We start from the raw sequence: 21,687 nt of genomic DNA, 5'->3' as shown, positions 1-21,687 counted from the left end.
AACCCACCTCGTCTGGCCCGTGCCCCCCTGCCTCATTCCGTGAGATGCAGTCACCTGCGTAACTCTCTGGAGATGCACTTCCCACTCAGCTCAGATCCTTATCGCTCTTTTTTTCTTTCTGTAATTCATTTGAAGAAGGGGGAGATAGGTCTATTGACCTGGTATGTTATAAAGATCCAGTGAGGCGTTTGAAGAGTGAAGAAGAAGAAGAAGAAGAAAGTACAGTGCCTATTCCAGCTAAGCAAGGGGGAGGTTACATCCATTCATTATCTCATCCGACCGTCTTTCATTTCCCCAATTGTCTTTCACTTTGACAAGGTTTCGGGTCTGTTTCAAATTACGCGGCAGCTCTAGGGCCGCAAACAGATCATCCCATCGAATGTCAACAGTGAATGGTAGACACTTTCACACCACACACTTACTGTGTCCTTGGGTCCTGTCTCTCTATTCTCTGCGTTCTTGTGCATCCTTTCTTCTTGTTGTTTTATGTCTTGTATTATTTTTTTTTGGTATCATCTCATTTATGGATTGTCACTCCCTCCAACCTCCTTTTTTCAACCTTTTTTTACCATTACATTTGGTTTAATTGTATAGTCATGTTCACATCCTCTTTGCATGTTCCTTTTTCAGCTAATTTAACTTATGACAGAGCAATTTAATTTCTTTTGATTATCATCTTGTAAGATTATTAACGAACCTGGACCCCACCTTTTTCTGAGAAGTAAGACTATTTTAAATATGAATTAAATGAGATAAGTAGTCAGATTGAATGAGAAATGTAGTCAAATTATCAGATTTGTCCCTATCATTTAAAAAAAAAAAATTCAATTCTCTAATATTTAGCTGTATGATGAGAGGACTTTTATTTTATTTCTATTTATACTTTGTATAGTTTTCCAACTTTTCCTAAAGTCTAGCAACAAATCTGCTCTGAAATCTCTGATTTTCATGATAAAAGGATTGAATGTGAACTTGATTTGCATCCTTAAGGAAGTGCGCTGTAATGTTAGATAGACATGAAAGCTCCATTGATGCAATGATTATTGCGAGTATAACGAGACAGATGTTTAGACATCATTATGTACTTTCCAATTTGTGCACGGATCTAAGCAGGCTGAACTGACTGGACTAGTGTCTTAAAGATTCGTTGCCCAATCTTGCCTGAATCAGTGAATCTTCACTTATTTACCTTTTAAAAAAAATCTATGTGATGTCCAAGTTTAGAGCTCATCCATTCTGACTGTGAATTTAAAATCCCAAAGTATATGTTTTTCCAACAAAATATAGTTGATTGAATATATTAACAATTCAATTCAACTAAAATAATTATATTTCCAAAACACGAAAATTATGCAAATTTTGATCAGGGGTAAGATCTCCAAGTCATTTTTCATTGAAATAATACATACTTGAACATCTTAAGTTCATGAGGTATAGCTTGGTGAGAAGAATAGTTCCAAACTAAGTCCAAGTGTGAAAGAGAAAGACACTCTTGTGCTTGCCTTGAGAACTGAGAAGTTCTGAGCCAATTGGTTAATTGTGGAGACATCGACAGAGGGAGCAGATCGAGGTAGAGAAGAAGAAAAAAGAATGGATGAAAAATATTGAACTCATCATTTTAGGAAGGGGATCTTTATCTATCCTGAAGGAGGAAAATGCATGCTGGAAATAGAGAGTGATGTTAATGTTCAGGCTCCAAACTGTCTTCTGACTTCATTGGTTGCAAATGTTGGCCTTCCTACGCAAGAAAGGGGAATATGGAAAATAGTACCCCCCTGACAAGTTCATAGACTCAGTGAATGTGTAGTTATCAGAGAATCTTTTAAAAAGGTGATGTGATGCTGTAGAACCGGCGCCTGTCGGGGATGTGAATGGAATTCTTTTGAACTTAGGCACCTCTGATCTGATTGATCAAAAGCAAGAGTGACAGGCCCCCATATAGTCCACAAGGTAAAGATTTGAGGACGATCATGAAAACTTAGGATAAGATCAAATTTGTAAAAGCTTGACCTGTCTTGAGGAAGTCAGGATTCCTTTATGTTACTTTGACTTTTAATGTTGAGCTTCTTGGCGTAACCTTCAGAGTATTCATTCATCATAACTCAATGTCATCTGTTGATAGCAAGAAGGCATTAACTCATGTACAACTATATGACTAATGCCCTTCTGGCTCTCAGCAGGTGTATAGTGACATAATAATAAATAATAATAATAAAAACGTTATTTATAAAGCGCTTACCACCAAAGTCTCTAAGCGCTATAACAAACAAAATAGACTGATAAACAATTACATATTAGACAAAGCAAAAAAAAGTGCAAATAAACCTACAAATTACAATCCATTATGGAATACACAACAGAGTGAACGGAGTGGACATGACTCTTACAAACGATTTAAAACCAGTAATTTTATATTTTTCTTTCATATCTCATTCAAAGCCGTCTTCTATGTTTTCTCCTCTGTGTAGTATCTACCCTGGTCGTTTTCTTGATGCAATTTTTTTTTTTTTTTGGGGGGGGGGGGCTATCTTTTTATTTTTATGGTATTCCCTAGAAAATTAGACTATTTTTATAATGTTTTCTTTTGGAAAATATGGAAAATAGACAAAAAACATTTGTTAGGCAAAAGATAGATTAAAATTATATTAATAGTTGAAATAATCTTTTTCTGCTCTCTGATTGGTCAAGTAGGAATCACAGGAAAAGTGGAGTGAAAGCTAGACTATTTTTCTTCTATTTTCTTATGGAAAATAGACAAAAAACATATTTTTAGCCTAAGGATTTGGATCAAAAGATAGATTAAAATATATTGAATAGTTGACTGATTTTAGACTATTCTATTTTGACTAGGTAAGCATCTTTAATTCATTGACACTTTCTGCTCTCTGATTGGTCAAGCAGGAATCACAGGAAAAGTGGAGTGAAAGTGAGAATTATGGAGACAAAAGTCATTCAGGAAAGGAAACTAATTGATTGTGATATATGGATCCTGTTTGTGAGCATAACATTTTCCTGTTGTAGAAGTTAATGGCAAGTACTTAAAGGTTTCTGAAAGCAGTAGATTATTATTATTAATCGAATATGAGAGAAGAGAGACTGATTAAATGAAAGCTAAATGTTAATGATGTGTAATGTAAAAGGAATAGCTTCCCACATTCAGTGTGGTACTAAGATTCGGCTTGTGTGATTGGGGGGAGGGGAGGGGGGGGGGCTGAGTTGAGATGCAGACAGACACCGACTTGCAGCTTGATAGATGATAGGACAGAGTTCAACTTTTGATTAATGTGATAATAATGGAAACTTGAGCTTTATGACAAAAATTAACTTGTGTAATCAATACATGCATTTCCTTATGTCTTATTCAAGATATGAAAATAAAAGTGAGAAAGAGATATGGAGGGAGCCGAGGAGTTTTTACTGACAACAGAGGTTCTTGTAACATCTACTCTTTATCCAATCTTGAGTGTCTCTCTCTCTCCAACTGCATGTACCTGATCGCACGTCCCTTAATCCGGTATTGGTTTGGAGATCAGTTCACCCGACAAATCCCAACGGGGTTCAGAAGGTGACAACACGAGGGGTTGTCTCAGACCCCGTCAGCTCGACGCCAAGCTAATAGTCGAGGATGCGCCCGCCCCTCGCACGGTATTAGTATTTCCTTTCAGCGGAGCAAATCACCGTGGATTGAAACACTTAACACCCGGCCAGAAATTTTGACAAATCTTTCATATTCTCCCAAGGTGCTGTCACTCTCTCTTGGTTGTGTGTGTGTGTGGGAGAAACAGGAATAGCAAGAGAGAGAGAGAGAGAGAGAGAGAGAGAGAGAGAGAAAGAGAAAGAGCAAGAGAAAGAGAGAGAGAGAGAGAGAGAGAGACAAACAGACAGACAGACAGACAGAGAGAGAGAGAGAGAGAGAAAGGAGAGAAAGAGAGAGAGAGAGAGAGAGAGAGAGAGAGAGAGAGGGGGGAAGAGGAGAGACAGAAAAATTGAGAGATAAAGAAAGACAGCTATTAAAAGAAGGGCAGCGATAGAGGAATGAGGGGGGTAGTTCGAGAAAGACAGAGGGAAAGAGAGGAAACAATAGACACACCCCCCCCCCTCCCCCCCAAAAAAGAAGACAACTAGAGAGAATAGAAGAAAGAGAGACAGACAGAAGGAGAGAGATATAAGCAGAAAGAAAAATGAAGATGGATAAAGAGGGATAAACTAGGGAGGCAAGGGGGAAGTAAGGAGGGGGTAATCATACTTAGAGGGGACAGCTATATAGAATTAGGCAAGATGGGGAATGGAGGAAAAGGAGGAAATAAATAGTGTTTGACAGGTCCCCAAACACAGGAATAGGAGCTAAGAGAAGGAAACTATTCAGAGGGAGAGAAGCTTTTGAAGAGAATTAAGATATCCCAAGGAGGATCAATCGATAGAAGCAGTGACAATGGCAGGGAAGAACCTGATATAGGGGTATTGTTTGATGAAATACCATGGGTAAAACAGGGGGGAAAATGCTTTTGTTTTTTTATGATTTATAAAATATTCCTTAAAAAGACAAAGAATCTCCCCCTGTGTGACAATGTGATAAAATATCTAGCTAACACTGAACAACAAACTTTTAAACAAGAACATTGATTAAAATACCCTTGTAGCTTTGTAAATAACATTCAGAATTAATGTACCAGTTAACGTGAATGATAGTCGGATACATTTTTCAAGTTGAAAGTTACACCTATGATAAACATTTATTTTTGCAATAAGAAACACAATTTGGATAAGTGAACCAAATTATCTCACCAGGCTCAAACTACATTATGTTTAGTTCTCATATTACATAATGTTTAGTTCTCATACCGCTTTTGTATTTCTAATCTCTTTTAATGCAAAAGAGCAATGAGCATTTGTTTTCACTTTACTTTTCTAATGAAACACTCCCTCTTTTTGCTCTTTTAAAAGGAAAAGACATGAAAGTGAGGAGAAAAAATATCATTTATTTACCGGCCACTTGTGGAATGTAATGGAATACCCCGATCACATGAATGTTGTTTTTAATGGGGGTCCACATTAATCGTAAATATGAGATATGATGAGAAATAGGGAAAGGGAGATGGATAATTTTTGCTACACAAATTCAGATTTGTTGTGGGCAGAGTGGAATTCAACGACAGAAATAGATAAGTTTAAAGTATGAAAGTAGCATTATTTTATGAATAAAAAGTTGGCTAAAAGGCTTGTCTAATAAAGCTCTCCTTTGGCTGTTAAAGACACATCCAGAAAGGAAACAAGAGACTGTCTTGGAGTGTAAGAAAGTAAAGTAACAGGAAAAAATATTGCCAATAAAATAAGAAAGGAAAATCTTGATGTGGAAGACATTGCCGCCGGGTGACAGACCGATATAAGATTAAAGATTTTGGACGGGGAGGTGCCAGAGCTCGTAATTATCTCTCTATCAGGCGGCACCCAGCTGCAGCCCGGCTCCCAAACAAGCCGTATCCTGCAAGAGACTTGAAGAGAGTAGCTAGCTAGCTAGCGAGGGAGTCGTCTTGGTCGTCTCGTCTGGGGGTGCGTGTGTGTCGCCTGCCTGCGATCCCCCGTGAGTGAGAAGGAGATATGGTTGGGTGTGAGCGGAGAGGAGAGTGTGGACTGAGAGATTGGGGGTTGTCTTGTCAGGCTTGTCTACTTGCTTGCTTGCCTGGCTTGCTTGGGACATAGGTGCTAATTAAGAAAGGTTTTTGAAAGCAGATGATACCTCAAATTGATTTGAAGAAGAAGAAAAAGTTTTTACAAGAATAATAATCATTTTAACAATGCAGAACCTTCAATACAGAACTGATTGGTACATGTTGCATACAAAAGCTACTTCATAAGGAAATACATCAGAATCTTTTTTCTCTAAATGAAGAACAATTTATATCCTGTGGTAAACCACAATTAAACAAATTTACTCTTTGACTTTCTATATTGCAGTCCTTTTATCATATCATATTGGCAGGAAAATCTGTGAAATAATTTGGTCTCAGTATTTTAAAATCAACTTCATTACCATTCAGTCAGTATATTTATATTCAAACACTCCCACAATAGTTAATGTTTTATGTACCTTTTTATACCTGATCTTCTAAGTTCAGCAATAGTTTAGAACAATGATAATACATCCCTGGAACCTTAATACCCTTCTTTTTCCCTATCTCATAATTCTTAATTGTTACAAATGGACTTGTTTCATTGTCATGAAACATTTTTCTTTTTTTCACTACTGACATCCACTGTACCATTAATCTTGTAAAATCTAGCCAATTGAATTGAATATAATAATTGCTGCTAAACATTATCTTCTTAATGACTGAAGTAACTTCCTTTGTTTTGATTATTATTGAACTACTATGTCAATGTACATTTTATAGCCTTGTTTCATGTTTTCTTGTATTTTACTGTAAATATGACAATATTAGTCTCCAGAATTTTGCCATGTTCTATTTTTTTAATACAATAAAAACAAAATTGTATTGAATTGATTTGATAAATATTCTTTGAAGCAGCAGCAATGTAACAAGCATATTCTATATTTAATCATTTAATACGAAGGCCAGGAAACGGAAGGGAGCTTACACTGACAAGCACCCTTTCTCATGTATCTTTCCAAAACATAACGATCCTGGCCTTCTTTATTGTTCAAGTCAACGCCTGTACCTGATTGGTGGGTTTGCTTGGCCAATTGGATCCAATTATATCTATGTCACCAACCATGAACCCATTTTGAGAATTAGAGGAGACTACTTCGTTTAATAATTTTTGAAATAATTTTTGAATAAGAAGAATATTTAGCTTTTGTTCGTTTTTGTAAACCAGTCCAACAGTTTTCTGTAGATATTTTGATGATTACCGGTATTGAAACACAAAACTGCAATGACTGAGTTTAAATAGAATTTGTGGCTTCAAATGTTTAAAGTCATTTTAGTGGTATTTTATTCTTTTCCATATTTTCTACATATCTGTGAATAATGAAATAGCTTTTTTATTTTCTATTTCATTGTAAAAAATGATTTAATGATAAGACCCCTATGATCAAGATTCATTAAACATCTTATCAATATTATTTCTTCTGTCGGCTCATTTGTTTCTGCTGTCGATTCATACAGTGTAGCTAAACAACATATATCTCTAATACAACTGTATTTATTCATAATCATCAAATTTCATCAACCTCCTAAGTTACTCCCACCCAGTTCATATAATCCAGCAATCCTATCTTGACAATCTTCACCAAACGTAACAACTTCTCAAATTTTGACGTCAGAAAGACGATTGCCCCACCACTGCACCTCCCCATCCAATCTCTACATATCACCCTTTACCCGTCAAATGCCATACTTGTATTTTTAATTGGGCACGCCAAGATCACTTTGTAATCACCCCGCTCAGAGCCCCTACAAGATAGAAATACCAAGGGGACATACAGGAAGATATGTCATATAGTTTCTCTTCTCAAGAACAAAAAAAAAAAAGAAAAGGGATAAAGGAGAAAGAGAGAGACTTGAAATGCCAGGCAGATTTGCGTCTCCAAACTCAATAATTACCTACTATGTTATACTTCTGACCCCACTTGCTTATATACTTTAATCACGATTGGAGACAGTGTGGGGATATCATTTGTAAATGGACTACTTTTCTCATTTCTTTAATGAAACATCGAAAGTGACTTTGTTCAGTTTTGTTTGTTTAAAAAACTTTCATTTTTTTGTAAATGGTTTTTGAGATTTCTAGTTAAAAATCATGTTCTGATTAGCCTGTCTTTCAGACAGAATTATATTCATTTCCTCTTTCTTTCAAAAATATGAATGATTATTAAATGTACAACATGTTTCATTGAACACAACAATATTATTTGTTAGAGATTTCTAATTTCATATGAATTATAAAACAAGAGATGTATTAAATGTATTGATAATGAATAGATTGATGATTTATGTTTATCAAAAGAATAATTAAAAAGAAAATGAGTATTATGACTAATGTATAAATATTTTAACCACATCCTGTACTATTGAAAGAGTAATACAAAACTTAAAGATTATTATTAAGTTGTTAATACAGCATGAAAATACTTCTGTAATCGTCTGTTTCTATTCAATGCAAGGTAGCATTTCCTTTTGCTAGTTATGGAGAGAGAAAAAAAACCCAAACAATTATGACATGTTATGTGAAACAAAAGTGAGTGTAAGAAAAGTAATTAACAGGTAATGAAAACTGATTATGATGATACTTGAGTTCTCCAATGGAAAATTCATTTTAAAATCATTAGGCTTTTACATCTTAACTTCTTTTATAGTACATCTTTCTCCCAAAAAAAGGAAAAAGAGGGGAAATAAATAAAAGAAGAAAGAATGGATATACAGAGCTAATTGATCCCAGTCAATCAAATTATAAATGAACAACAAATGATATCTATTTCTGTCATCTTTTAATACAGTTACAGCCAGGAAGAGTGAACAATATTTAATTAGAAAGATCTGTATATAATTATGCTCCCTTAAAAGCCTCTTATAGTGAGCGGCCCCAACGGATCTCATTCATACTACATATGTTCACAAGTTTACAGGTTTTCATAGTTTGATATCAAAGGTATCAACCCTGCATTACCTGAATTTTTTGAATTAAATACCAAAAACAAATGTTATAAAGCGTCTAATTAATTTTGTGATATAGGTATATTTATTTGTTTTTCTCTGTAATCATTATAGCTTTGTCTTTTATGTAAGTATTATTCAATTAATAAATGATGGAAGAAAAAAATGTTCAATACAGTGCTAGTGAGAGTTTAAAAAAAAAAGTTGCCTAAATATAGCATCAAGTTTGCAGACTTGAAGTAATTATATCAAAATGAGTCATGTTTGTAAATAAAAGGTCAAGAGAGATGAAGAATTATGGGCTGTCACAGCATATTGGCAATCCTTGGAAACATCACTTATAAGCCCAAGCATCTCTCTTGCTCTCTCTCACTCTCTCACATCTTTATCAGCCCACGCCCGTGTATGCTCATAATTTTTCTATTAAGCATCAAGAAATAGTACCAGTCCAGTCATATCTTATTGTGGGGATTACATTATGATCACACAATTGATAGAGTGTACTTCAGTCAAATTTTATAGGCCTACCAGGAATAGGATTGTGTGCTGAATTTATCTTTACATTTTCCTATTAAATCTCTTTTTTTATTACTGAATTTGCACTGAGTTAGACTCATTTATTTATATGCCTTTATTTTTAGTTGGTGTCTATTTCAGATTGAATAATTGTTTTTTATCTTGGCTTTAATTCATGTTTTTCTTTTACACTTTGATAATTTATGAGTGTGTGAGACAGAACTGCTATAGAATGTGAAATCAGTTACATGCTGTTTGCTTAATTTTGTTTAATTGACAGAAATGTTTCAATGAAATTAATTACTGATAGTGTATTCCATATCATTGATTTGAACACAATCATGTAGATGAGTTTTTTAGGTTTGTAATTGGTAAAGCATAATATAATTATGATTGCAATTTTTCTTACCTTCCCTTCCTCATTGATACCCAAGTCTTTAAAAGAAAATATTTGCTTAAAAAAAAATAAGAGTACCTCGTAAAAGGTGATTAAGAAATCTCAGTTGTTCCATTACTGCTATTGATTGATGCTTTCCTGATAGTTCATTTATTTTATCTGTACACAAATAGTTTTATTAGAAATAGACAAAATATGACATAATTCAATTAAATTAAACTGTACTGCAACTACTTATGGTTTATGAAAAAGTCTAACACAGAATTTTATTACCCAGATTATTTCAAATTTATATAACTCTGACATCAGCTTTGAAGTAGGTACAACCTAAATTTACCCATATTGCATTTTATCAATCCATAGGAGATTATTAATTTGAAAGATGCTTGTAACCTTTTCTCTCAAGAAAAAGGAGAACTTGTTTGACTTCATTAAATGACACCTAAAAGGAAAAAAACAAAGGAGAAAAGAAGTAATGAGGGATTTAAGAAACCCCCAAATTGTCCGAAGGCCAGAACTATCTGAAATAGCTTCCTGTCCTTTGGCGCCAAGACAAGAAAAAAAAATTGAATATAGAATCATCCGTAATATCCCTTTCATTAACCAGCTGTCTAAACTGAAAATAATTCCTACTTCATACCATCCCCTCTGCGGTGATCGCCCATTTTCTAACCCCTTTTTCCCTTCTTCTTCCTTTTCTTTCCGCACAGGGGAACATCCTGGGGTGGAGTTTGCTCCTCAGCCTGTAGATACAGCGCGGGAGAGAGACAGTCACGCTGGAGCCGGGAGTTTCCTCCGCTTTTTCCGCCACGCACCCATTAGTGAGTGTCAGTTATTAATCGTGACGGCGCTCGTTTACTTTGACTCATAACCAATCCTGTTTTAATGAGGATTCTGGAGTCAGAATCAACTTGAAGCAGAATAGAGATAGAAAAAAAAAGCAATGTTTGATTTATCTCCAGTTTATTTGAGAAATTCTCGTGGTCATTGATCTTGTGTCTTCATTGGTTTTCGTGTCTCCTTTTTTTGTTTCTCCCCCACTTTTGTGGGTCATAAGGATTTCTTGCTAGTAGACAATTTTAATTATCCTTCATGTATTTTAGTTATTGACTCTGGTTATATTTCCTTTCACTGGCTACATGTCTGCTATCTTGTTCTCTCCTTAAGTGGCCTTCTTTTCAGAGATATTGGTTCTTGCGCATTTCTTTCAAGAGCCTCCCCATTTATTTTTCTATTTAAAGCCTATATATTTGATTTGAATCAGTTTCAATCTTTGATGACTTACGCTTCCTGTGTTCGTTTGTGCTTTTATTTGGGATTGATTGGTTTCAGGTAGAAGCTGTATTCATTTCTGCCCGTCACTTCAGGTTTTCATTCCATTGTTTTATTCCCCCAGTTCATGAGAATCTCTGCCTTTGTCAGGAGGGAGGCCTGTCCTCATCAGCTCAAGTTTGCCAAATAACCCGCTATTTTAACTATCCCGATCACAAATAAACCAGTTAATGTGCGTCCTCGTCAGCCTGCAGTTGCGATTAGTGGGATATTTGATCGAGAAAATATCAGAGAAATCTGAGTTTTGTTTCCAAAAAACCCTGCCATTTGTGAAATAGCGGGCTAATTTGGGTCTGTCCGAGCTAGTTTGTGATGGGCTTATCGGTCTGGTGAGGGCGCAATTTTGAGCTCGGGATAATATCGCGAGTCTGAAAATAGGGGGTTATTTGGCAAACTGGAGCTGATGAGGACAGGCCTAGGGCTACATCAAAGAGCCACATCAAACCCCCATAAGCTTGGCAGAGCATGAAGTGATTAATAAAGGTTTCACGTACATGGCAAGTAAGTAATCTGTTGTGGGACCCTTCTGTGAAAGATGGAACGCCTTTTGGAGCCACGTTGTCTAGCAATTTCATGCCGATGAAAAATCACAGGAAACAGCTTGCCAAAAGGTAGTGAGCTTTTCTCTTTCTCTTCCTCCCCCATCTCTCTGTTCTCTGTCACTCAGTGTCTTCCTCTCTCTTTCTCTCTCTCTCTCTCTCTCTCTCTCTCTCTCTCTCTCCCTCCCTCTCTCTTGACGTCCCCCTTCAATCTCTCCCCCTCTCTCCCTCCCCCTCTCTCTCTCCCCCCTCTCTCTAACTCTTTTGTTTGATCCTATATCCTTTTCACTTTCTGTCTCACCCACCTAGTTATTATTTTTATATTCGTTTTTGTATTTGCATCGTTTAACTCAGATGCCATGCTTGTTTTTTCTTCACTTTCTGAGTACATCCTGTTTTTCATTTCTTATCTATTAGAACAATTTGTTTTATAATAAGGCTCACACCTTGCATCAATTTGCTAGTTGTAGCTAGGTTCCAAATGGCTAATTGGTTGAAATGATTCACTTTTTGTCACAAAAAAGAGGGGTCTTATAATTCATCCTGTACCTTTGACTTCTTACTGATATCACTCCTATGTTTGTCTGTCTGCCTCTGTCTGTCTGTCTCTCTCTCTCTCTCTCTCTCTCCCCATGTGTGTGTATGGTATGTGTGTTTGTTCCTCTCTCCCCTGTCTCTCTCCCTCTTCCTACCTCTTTCTTTCTTTCTCTTTCTCTCTCTCTTTCTCAATACATTGAAATAAGTTCCATTCCCAATTCCATGCATATTTTGCTTTGTCTATTTTTGAAATTTTTCCTTTCTTCTTGCCTTTTTTTTCTTTTTTTTTCTTTTTCTCTTTCTAACTCTTTTCTCTTCTCCATCTTGATAAATTCATTTCTATAAAGAAAGGAAGATTGATCACTATCATTCAAAGTGTTGTCCTGTGATGAGTCAATACTTCAATACTTAAGTCTGCCAAAACTGATAAAATTAAGACAGATTAATGCTGATCTGTGCTCAAGCTTTCACCTTTAAAAAAACATACTTCCTTAAACATAGACTTTTTGTAATTACAAATCACTATCATACTAACATTTAAACATTTAGGTTCTTAGTTATGCCATTCTGGAATTCTTTATTCTCTTTTATTTACTGAGATTTCTTAGATTATAAATGAAAAATATTTTGTTGATTACAGACAAATGACTTGTATGGTAAGAACCATATTTAATGGCAGCTCTCAATCTTTCATAATGATAAATGAGAATTCAAACATTTTATTTCCCTCAAATATTTCATTTGTTTTCACCATAAATGAATAATCAAATCATGCAAATAACAAACTTTGAAGAATTGGTCCAGCAATATCAGCTGTATCACTTTCGGCATTTCCATTTTTAACAATTCACAAAGTATACAAAATTGTAATATTTCGGCACAGTCATCATCATTAATAAAAGGTGAAAGTGAAAGAAAGAGAGGGGGGGGGAGATAGGGAGAGAACATTTTCATATCATGGATTGACCTAGTAAAGCGAGGCTCAAGCCAACACCTCAATTATTAATAGCATGGAAGAGGAAATATCATTGATTAAAACAACATGGAGGGATTAGTCGAAACGCAGCAGTTCTGGCATTTCCACGATTGACTCATCAATGCATGGCAGTGTTCTAAAAGGTTAGTATTAGGGTGAAATATAGAAATAGGAATTAGACAACAAACGATATTAGTAATAACTCCCCATTATGTACTAATCAGTACTGAATATGATGTTAATGTCAGTAGCAAACAATAGTCCTTTGTGTTGAATTAATTTGTTAGATCAGTGCCTATAATTTATAAATTATTTTCTTTTTATTTTCCTCTTTTTTCCTTCTTGGACTTGTGTTTGAATTTTTGATTGTTTCTGAGGCATACGTCAGGAGATGAGTGTTCCAATTAAAAGAATAAAAACTATTGTAATTGTGCTCCTGTAATGTATACTTTTTTTGTCTCAAAAAAAATATTGCATTATCTTCTTTTGTCTCTTCCTTCATGTCCAAGCAACATTAAAATTAACCATAACTACAACTTTAACTGCGAAGATATTAACTTAAGAAAGACAGTGTCATAGTCTTATCCAATAGCAAGAGTGCATGTTAGCAAATGATATGTAATTGGGAAAATTGAGGTAGAAGTTTATGATATTTGTATGTGATTATTTAGCAGAAAATGTTGGAAATCAAGGTGGTAGTTCTGTCCAGTGGTATACATTATCCAATATGTATATATTATCTGTTGAGAGCCAGAAGGGCATTAGTTCTGTGCAAAGTGAGATGCATTAATGCCCTTTTGGATCTAAGATGAAATGTTTGTTGTGCTTTCAGTAAATGGAACCCTTAGTTTTTCTTCTATACATTTTGCTTGTCAAAAAGACAAAAATCCTTCTACATGAAAGGCAATTCAGAGTTGTTTCCTTTTAAAATGCAATTCACTTAACAGAACTTAATATTAACTTATTTAAGAAGTAAGGGATAAAAAGGTGATGTAAAGCCAATAATATCATTTGTTGAAAGCCAAAAGGATGTTAACTTTATGTTAATGCCCTCTCAGCGGATGATATGTTTTACTTGCTGAGTTCTTCTTGACCTTAAATGATTGCTCCTGATGGTGTGACTAATGACAGTTAGATTCAGATAAGCTAACCACATTTTTATCACTCTTCTCCAAATTTATCTGAGTAATGATCGGAGCTGTTGATCAGCTAATTAAATCTGTTTTCACACCTTAAGTCGCGATAGCTGGGTCACATGACTAATTGTTCCTTTTTAATCACCTTCCTTTTTCTTTTTTCCCCTTTTTTTTGAAGGGGGGGGGGGGGTTCTTTTCTTATTTATTGATTAAGCGATATAATTTGACCAGAATGGCATTGTGAGCTGATTTCCTCCCAAATTTCTTTGTGGTTTGCGTGAAGGTTTGCCTTGCCTCGCATTGAGTTAGACATCACTGCTGCCAGCAGACAGAGATGAAGGAACCTTGTATATAACAAGTGTTAGTAACCTCATTGACCCTTTTGAAAAGTGATTACAAAGTAATTTAAAGACTAATGCATAGAGACAACCTCATTTTGTAGCACTGTTAAATTCAACAAACGGTGTTGACTCACTGATCAAGAGTTTGTTTTGTTATGCCAAAAAATTAAGAGAGTATAAAAAAGTGTACATCATATATTAGTGATATGTGATTGGTGATTTGTTCTTCATGAAGTCCCTTTTAGATGCAGGCTACTAATCCCTACTACAACAAGAATCTGAATTTTATTTTAATTTTTATTTCTAACACTTCTAACTCTCATGTTTGGTGGTCCACAAATACAAAATCATTATGTTCTACTTTCCAGACATGTATCAAACAGAAAAATATTATGTTTAGAAATTAAAGAAAAGTTATCGGAAAAGCAGGACACTTTACAAAGTATCTTTAGTTTTGTAATGCAATTATAAATAAAACATATAGACATCATTCATGATCTTCTTTATTCTGTCATTTGACCAGATTTCCTGTTTCTGTGCCAGGTTTCGTTGGTGTCAGCATCGACTCTCGTCACCTTTCATGAGGCACTCCTAGATTAGTCTCTAAGATTCCTTTTCCTTATCTGAAATGTTCCAGAATAAAGATGGAACTCGGGGTAGGAATAAGACATGAAAAGCAGGAAGAAAAGTGAGTAATCGACTCGCTCACCTAGCGCATTAAACATCAGTTCCAACTCGTCTCAATTTCCTGTGATGTGTTCTGTATGTTTCCGCATACATACAGGCCGCTATTAAAGAAAGAGACAGGGACGGGAACGTAAGAAATGTTTGGATTCTCTGAGAGAGAGAATTCTGGCGCATTTCGTGACAAGCTCCTTAATTCCCATCATGCACCACACCCTGTTTTATCCTTCCTGAGTCCTAACGCACCCCGGCTTGGTCATGTGACCTGCGTGCCGCGGCTGATTCTGGGAGGGCTGGCTGTCAGATATCATGGTGACAAGGTAAGGAAAGGTTTATCAGTACCTGCAGCCAAAAAAGATACTTTTATTTTTAGGAAATGTTGAGCTTTTTTAATCCAAACTTTGATTTATATCTGAAATATTGTGATGGTTTCCACATGTTCTTGGTTTGGTTTGCCATCTGAATGTTTGTCTTGTTTAATTCAACATAAGATATGAATTGAATGAAGCAAAGGCAGGAAATGGCTCATTTCTACCAATCCAAACAAAAACTTTATCTTACACAATCTCTTTACATTTATAATCTTTAAAGGTACTATGTCCCTTTTGCAGCCAACCTCAAATGCTGTAGAACTTTGCAGGAATTATGAATATGTCATGTATGTCCTATCTGTGAAATTTAAACGTTAGCAGTGTCCTCATATTCAAATTATGCAAGAAAACCCGTTTACTTGCTAGACTTCACTGTCAGACACTATTGAGTGACTGACTGGCTTTTTTCTTCTTTGGTAATAACATACATGAAAAGAGTTCTAAAGGGTTCATGAGCATTTGTCTACATCAATAACCCACTTCTTGTGATGGCCAAGATTAAACTGATTGAATCTTTGCGCAGCATAAAACGTATGACCATTAGGTACAATTGTCTGAAAATCAAGACTATTACTTTTGGGCTCTATAGCCCTAAAGTCGATTTGACAACCAATAGTCGTTATTTTCCCACTTGAAGATGTTTTCACACCCCATCTTTTTTAGGGAAGTTCTAAATTAGTATTATCTTTCAAATGCAGTTGGAATTTAACTTTTTCATTTTTTTTGGCCTGCAAATGGGACATAGCACCTTTAAAAACAAACCATATACAGTAGATACAATGTAAAAGTGACTTAAAAACAACAGACAAAAGCAACCAAAGTAAAATAATAATAAATGAATAAAAACAGAATGATAGAATTCAAGTAGTCACTTATTTACCCAAATTGTCAAAAATGTATTAAAACAATTTCATGATAAAATGAAGAGACAAAACTCATCATGTTAATATAATACATCTTAGGCATTGGATTGCACTAACAAAGGCAAGCCATCATGAATAAAAGCATTCTCCTCCTTTTTCACTTCATTTTGAAAAGCATTCACCTGAATGTTTAAACTTATCATCCATCATATCATGCTCCTCATGTTGTGACTAATGACAATTTGATTCAGATAAGCTAGCTGCATTTTGTATCACTTTTCTCCATTTTTTTCATTTTGTTTGTTCTTGTTAATATAGATGTAGAATAAAATGTAAGCCTCATTTATAACGGTTGAACTTGATAAATCAAGAAACCTGCATCATCTCAGTTATCATATTTACATTAATTGTCCTTGCTAACTCGCAGCCAAGTAATTGAGACTGTGTTGTCCAGGACGTAAAAAGTTAATTGGATGCCTGGATATATCTGACCCTAAATCTACGGCAATGTCTTTAATACCACGGAAACGAGTTTATAATCGTATTATTACTAGGAAGTAACAGTACAACCAATAGAGGAAATATGGCTATGTTGTTCTGAGTGATTGGATAAAGCTGCAGTGAAGTGCGCATTGAAAATTAACGATTCAGAAAATAAAATGTTTCTTTATTTTTTTAATTTATTTGTTGTTGACATTGGTGTTAGGGGTTGTTTGGAAGGGCATTATTATGCTGCTGATGCACTTTCCTAAAATGAGGGACTTTTGTTATTCCTCTTATCTTTTATTCTCCCTTTATCCAAATTATGTTATCTGTTAAGAAATATGAACGATTAAGTATTTGAGAATACTTGAAACTCAGAAAAAGGGAGCAATAAACTATTTTACTAGTTGATAATTTTAGCACTGTAATTGAAGACAATATAGGAAATCAAGTTGTCTCTAATAGTTTAGGCCTGAGCTGATGGGGACAAGATTAGTGAAAATAATTGGTAGATTAATCACTTTTGCATCAGCTCCTCTTTTTAATGAGGTGTGATGTTAAGATTTGCAGAAAGTGCCATCCGGAATACCAGTCTCCCCTACCAGTCTCCCCATCGTCGTCTTCGCTAATCTCCCTGCTCAGTGCCCAGCCTCTGCACCTGAAAGCTGTGTCTTGGTGCAGGCAGGCAGGCAGGACGGGAGGGGGTGTTTCACAAAGATCCTAAGTCGAACTTAACTCTAAGTTGGACTTAGAAATTATGGAGAGCCATTTGTAGCTTAAAATGAAATATTTCCAAAAGCAAAAATTGAAGTATTTTAGACTTTTAATAAATTTCACATCAAGAACATGAAATCTCCCAGGATAACAGAAAATATGAATGATTTGAATCAACATTTTATGCCTTTTAAAATAACTGTTACAAAATATTTTCAAAGGCACTAATGGCTTTCCATAATTTTTAAGTCCAACTTAGAGATAAGTTCAACTTAGGATCTTTGTGAAACACCCCCAGGACATGTAGCCCCAGTATGTTAGCACAGGTAATAGCCTACATTTCCTGACCTATAACATGCTAATTGAGCTATTAACCATCACCACCTTAACTGGAATTAACGACAAGAGTTGACCCCCTGATTCAACAGAGAAGCAATATGATCTGGAGCCTCAGAAAAACCTGTCTTGTTTTGAAAAAAAAGTAGTTAATGCCTTTTAATTAGTAGAAAGATTTCCTAACATCCAACAGGCTCATATTGGAGAATCATACTGAATTCATTCCTGTCTATGATGAAAGAAAACAGATGTAGTGCAGTTTCTGTCTTTGCATTATCTTGTCAAGCAAAAGTCAAGCAATCGTACTATGAAATAAAAATTATAAAAAACAAGGTATTTAAAGGGTTGATTCTGATTACTTTTGTTCTTGTACTTTTTCTTCCTGTTTTCAGGATATTTGTCACCATTATGAAAAACATAGTGGCAACTGTATTTTCATAAAGGAACTGTTGTAATTTGAATTTAAATGCATGGGGGTTATGGGTGAATATTATTATATGAATAGATTCTATATTAGATTATAAATTACAACTGATTTGCTCATCTATTTTGAGATGATATATCTCATAGATGCCAATTTTGTCAGTCCTGCAAGCAGAGAAATAGCTTTATTGATGATTGTGCAATTCCATTTGATAATGTTTATCATATTTCAAGAACTAGGACAGCAATAGACAAAAGAAAAGTTAAGATTCAAGCATCATTAAAACGACCCTCAATCTCTTTCTTTGCCCCCAAACAAATTTTGCATCACTCAAAATGTTTCCATATGTAACCTTAAAATCAACATGTGTTTGAAAACCCTTCCTGCTCAGTAGACAAAGCTCATTAGGTAATTATCAGGAACGGTAAAAATGTAAGCAGTGAAAGTTGAGATAATGATGAAAGTTTTCAATGTTAATAACCAGGTGTCTTAACTTTCATCTCGACCCTGTTTAAGTGTGTTGGGGTCTCTGACACCGGTCCCCTTTTAGAACCCTTGTTGAAGATTTAGAAGGTGATTTGTCCGAAGGAAGCTGGTCAGTGTGATTGCTTGACAGACTTGTTTGGACTGTTCATCCACGAGGGGGTTGTTTGTACACCCATTTATATATCATGGGAAAATTCTGTTTCTTAGACCAAGCCAAGACCGAGCTGGAGTGCAAAAGAAAATGATACGTGAGATGTTGATTAGGCAGTTGAAGTTCATGGATCACACTTAAAGATGGCCAAGAGAATCTTGCTTTGACAGGGAAAATTGTGGGAAGAAGGAGTAGGGGAAGAAGGAGGATACTTTGGATGGGCAGTCTGAAGAAATTGTTGGAAGAGAGAGGAGTGAAAGAACTGGGAGTGGTACTAATACAGAAGGCTAGGAGCAGAGGGTTGTGGAACAGCATGATCGTCAAAGTCAAAGGATATGGCACTATCGATAGAGAGACCAACATTGCATTTATCCTGCTTCTAATTGATCTTATATATACCTATGCTTAAAGGTAAAGACCAGTATCGAAAACGCCCCAATTTCAAAAAAATGAAATGGAAGCTCTTATTACCAATCATATGAAAGAATATGTTTTGACTAACACACGATGATAACAATTTTGCCAGGAAACCGCCTACTAATTGATATATTTGGTAAATTAGTTTATCTATTGATGTGTGAGAGATAAATGCACGTGTCGCGCACGTGTGCGTAGTCCCATATACATCTTTCTGTGTACAGTGCTTGTAACTTTACGAAGACTAGGCCAAATTTCTTATCATTTTGATGATTCCAGAACCTTGCAGTTCACACCAATACTTATATGCTAGATGATCAACCTTTTCTGATCGATTCCACAACGTTTCTTTCACAATGCAATCGCATGACCAGAACTGGTCTTTATCTTTAATATAGATTAGTAACATTTGTAATGTGTATGTCTTTTATATGTGAAATAGAGAACAACGTAGATCACTTATTAACCTTACAAAGTGAAGTCTTGATGCACAAAATGCTTCCTCGCTGTGGTCAGTAAAAATAGAAATGAAAATATGTACATAGACAAATATTTTCACAAGATTAACAACAAATTTAATGAAAACATCTTGGCATCTTTGAAGTTGAAGTCTACCCAGGCACCTTCCTTGTTTGTGAAAACAAAATAAATGCCAATGCTTTCTCTTTAAAATCTCTCAATCTACCTTTCTTTATATCTTCGTATATTTTTCCTTTTTTTAAAATCTCTCCCCCCCCTCCCCTCTCTCCCCCCCTCTCTCTCTCTCTCTCTCTGTCTCTCTGTCTCTCTGTCTCTCTGTTTTTCTCTCTGTCTCTCTGTTTTTTTCTCTCTCTCTTTCTCTTTCTCTCTCTCTCCCTCTCTCTGTCTATATCTCTCTCGGTCTCTCTCTCTCTCTCCCTCCCTCCCTCCCTCCCTCCCTCCCTCCCTCCCTCCTCCCTCCCTCTCTCTCTCTCGGTCTCTCTGCTTCTCTCTACAGGTGCCCAGCCAGACACGTCTGGTGTTCCGTGTCACACGGAGAGCGTGATTGCAGGAAATGTTGGATGCCGTTTGCGTGAGCTCACCGCTTTGGCAGCCAAATTGACCTGTTTCCTGGAATCAGAGACTCATGTCACCTGTGTTTCCTTTCCTTCCCCTTCTCTCACTTTATCTATATCTTTCTCTTTATTAAATCCAATGCAGAAGAACGTACAAACGCTTTCCTGTCTTTTCCGTCTTCTTCCCATTTAAGGGGTGTGGTGTTTTAAAAGGGCTCCCTCAGGAGCTTGAGATGAGTGTGTAACGGACAACCTAAAGAGGTGACTTCCCCTTTTGTAACAGATTTATGATACTCAAAGGTTGATCTCTTCCTTTGCCCGGTAGGACGAACCATGAAAGTGTCAAGTTCACAGCAGGAATTTCATGGTTTTAGAAGAAAATGCAAAAATGAAGAATAAATTAGTCACACAATGTCTCATACTAAATAATCATGAAGGGTTCCCAGATATCCCAATTCAATCATAGCCATATGGTAAATATGGTAGGGTCATATTCTTATTAGTTCGGAGAATCGCGTCGAAAAGAGCCATACTAAGGATTTTTGTCTTCCACTCATCAGAGTAAAACGCAAGAATGAACAGAAAGCTGAAATTGTACAATATAAACGGAAACTAAAATCAGTTCTTGAAATAATTTGTATAGCTTGGAAATTGCATGGAGTAATTTAAGAATTGACTGATTGACTGTGTGTTAGTCAGGAGGAAGAGGAAGTGGGAGAGAGAGAGAGAGAGAGAGAGAGGTTGGGGGAGGGGGCACTTTAATCATCATGTTGAAGTAGAAGATTGAAAACAGTGATACAAATGATTTATTTTTCCTATTTTGTCATTGATATTTGGTGAAAGGAGGTGAGAAGTACAGTCAAATCATCGACATACTTTTTACCTTTCTTGTATGACATATACTCTCATGTGTTTCTTTCAGTATTCATTAATATGCTTGAATAATTTGACAGGTTTGAACATTTTGATAATATCTGTCTAATAAAAAATATATGATAGAAGTCACCTGTTGGAATAGTTGACAACCTGATGCCACAGTCTATGACAGGGACTACACAAATGAGAGACTTTGCTCATCACCCAGGCCTCAGACAGGTGTAGACCATTTCTCACCAAATTACCTGTCAACTAATCACTATAAATAGGCATATCAACAGCAAATCCAGTTAGAAAGATATGACACCTGGATAACAGGTTACAATATCCTGTCAATATGAATGCCTTGTGACATCACGGGTGCCATAGCATCGCTTACAGCTGTCACGTGGGGGGAGATGAACGGAGACGAAGGCTGCACCTCCGCTCCCCAGTACACCTGTGTCGCAAATGCATAAT

At 35.8% G+C, this 21,687-nt stretch overlaps 1 long non-coding RNA gene across 1 annotated transcript in view; it reads left to right on the top strand.

Annotated features, from left to right (window-relative positions):
• Window positions 1-10,348, top strand: part of LOC105440448 — a 43,819-nt gene extending 33,471 nt beyond the window's left edge. The window contains exon 4 of the long non-coding RNA XR_971646.2: window positions 10,239-10,348. This is a non-coding gene — a long non-coding RNA (uncharacterized LOC105440448). The remainder of the gene's footprint in view (window positions 1-10,238) is intronic.
• Window positions 10,349-21,687: the final 11,339 nt, after the last annotated feature.

This window comes from Strongylocentrotus purpuratus, unplaced genomic scaffold (assembly GCF_000002235.5).
Source record: "Strongylocentrotus purpuratus isolate Spur 01 unplaced genomic scaffold, Spur_5.0 spur5_scaffold_6, whole genome shotgun sequence".
NCBI classification, from domain to species: domain Eukaryota; kingdom Metazoa; phylum Echinodermata; class Echinoidea; order Camarodonta; family Strongylocentrotidae; genus Strongylocentrotus; species Strongylocentrotus purpuratus.
This window is presented reverse-complemented; position numbering and strand designations above follow the sequence as displayed.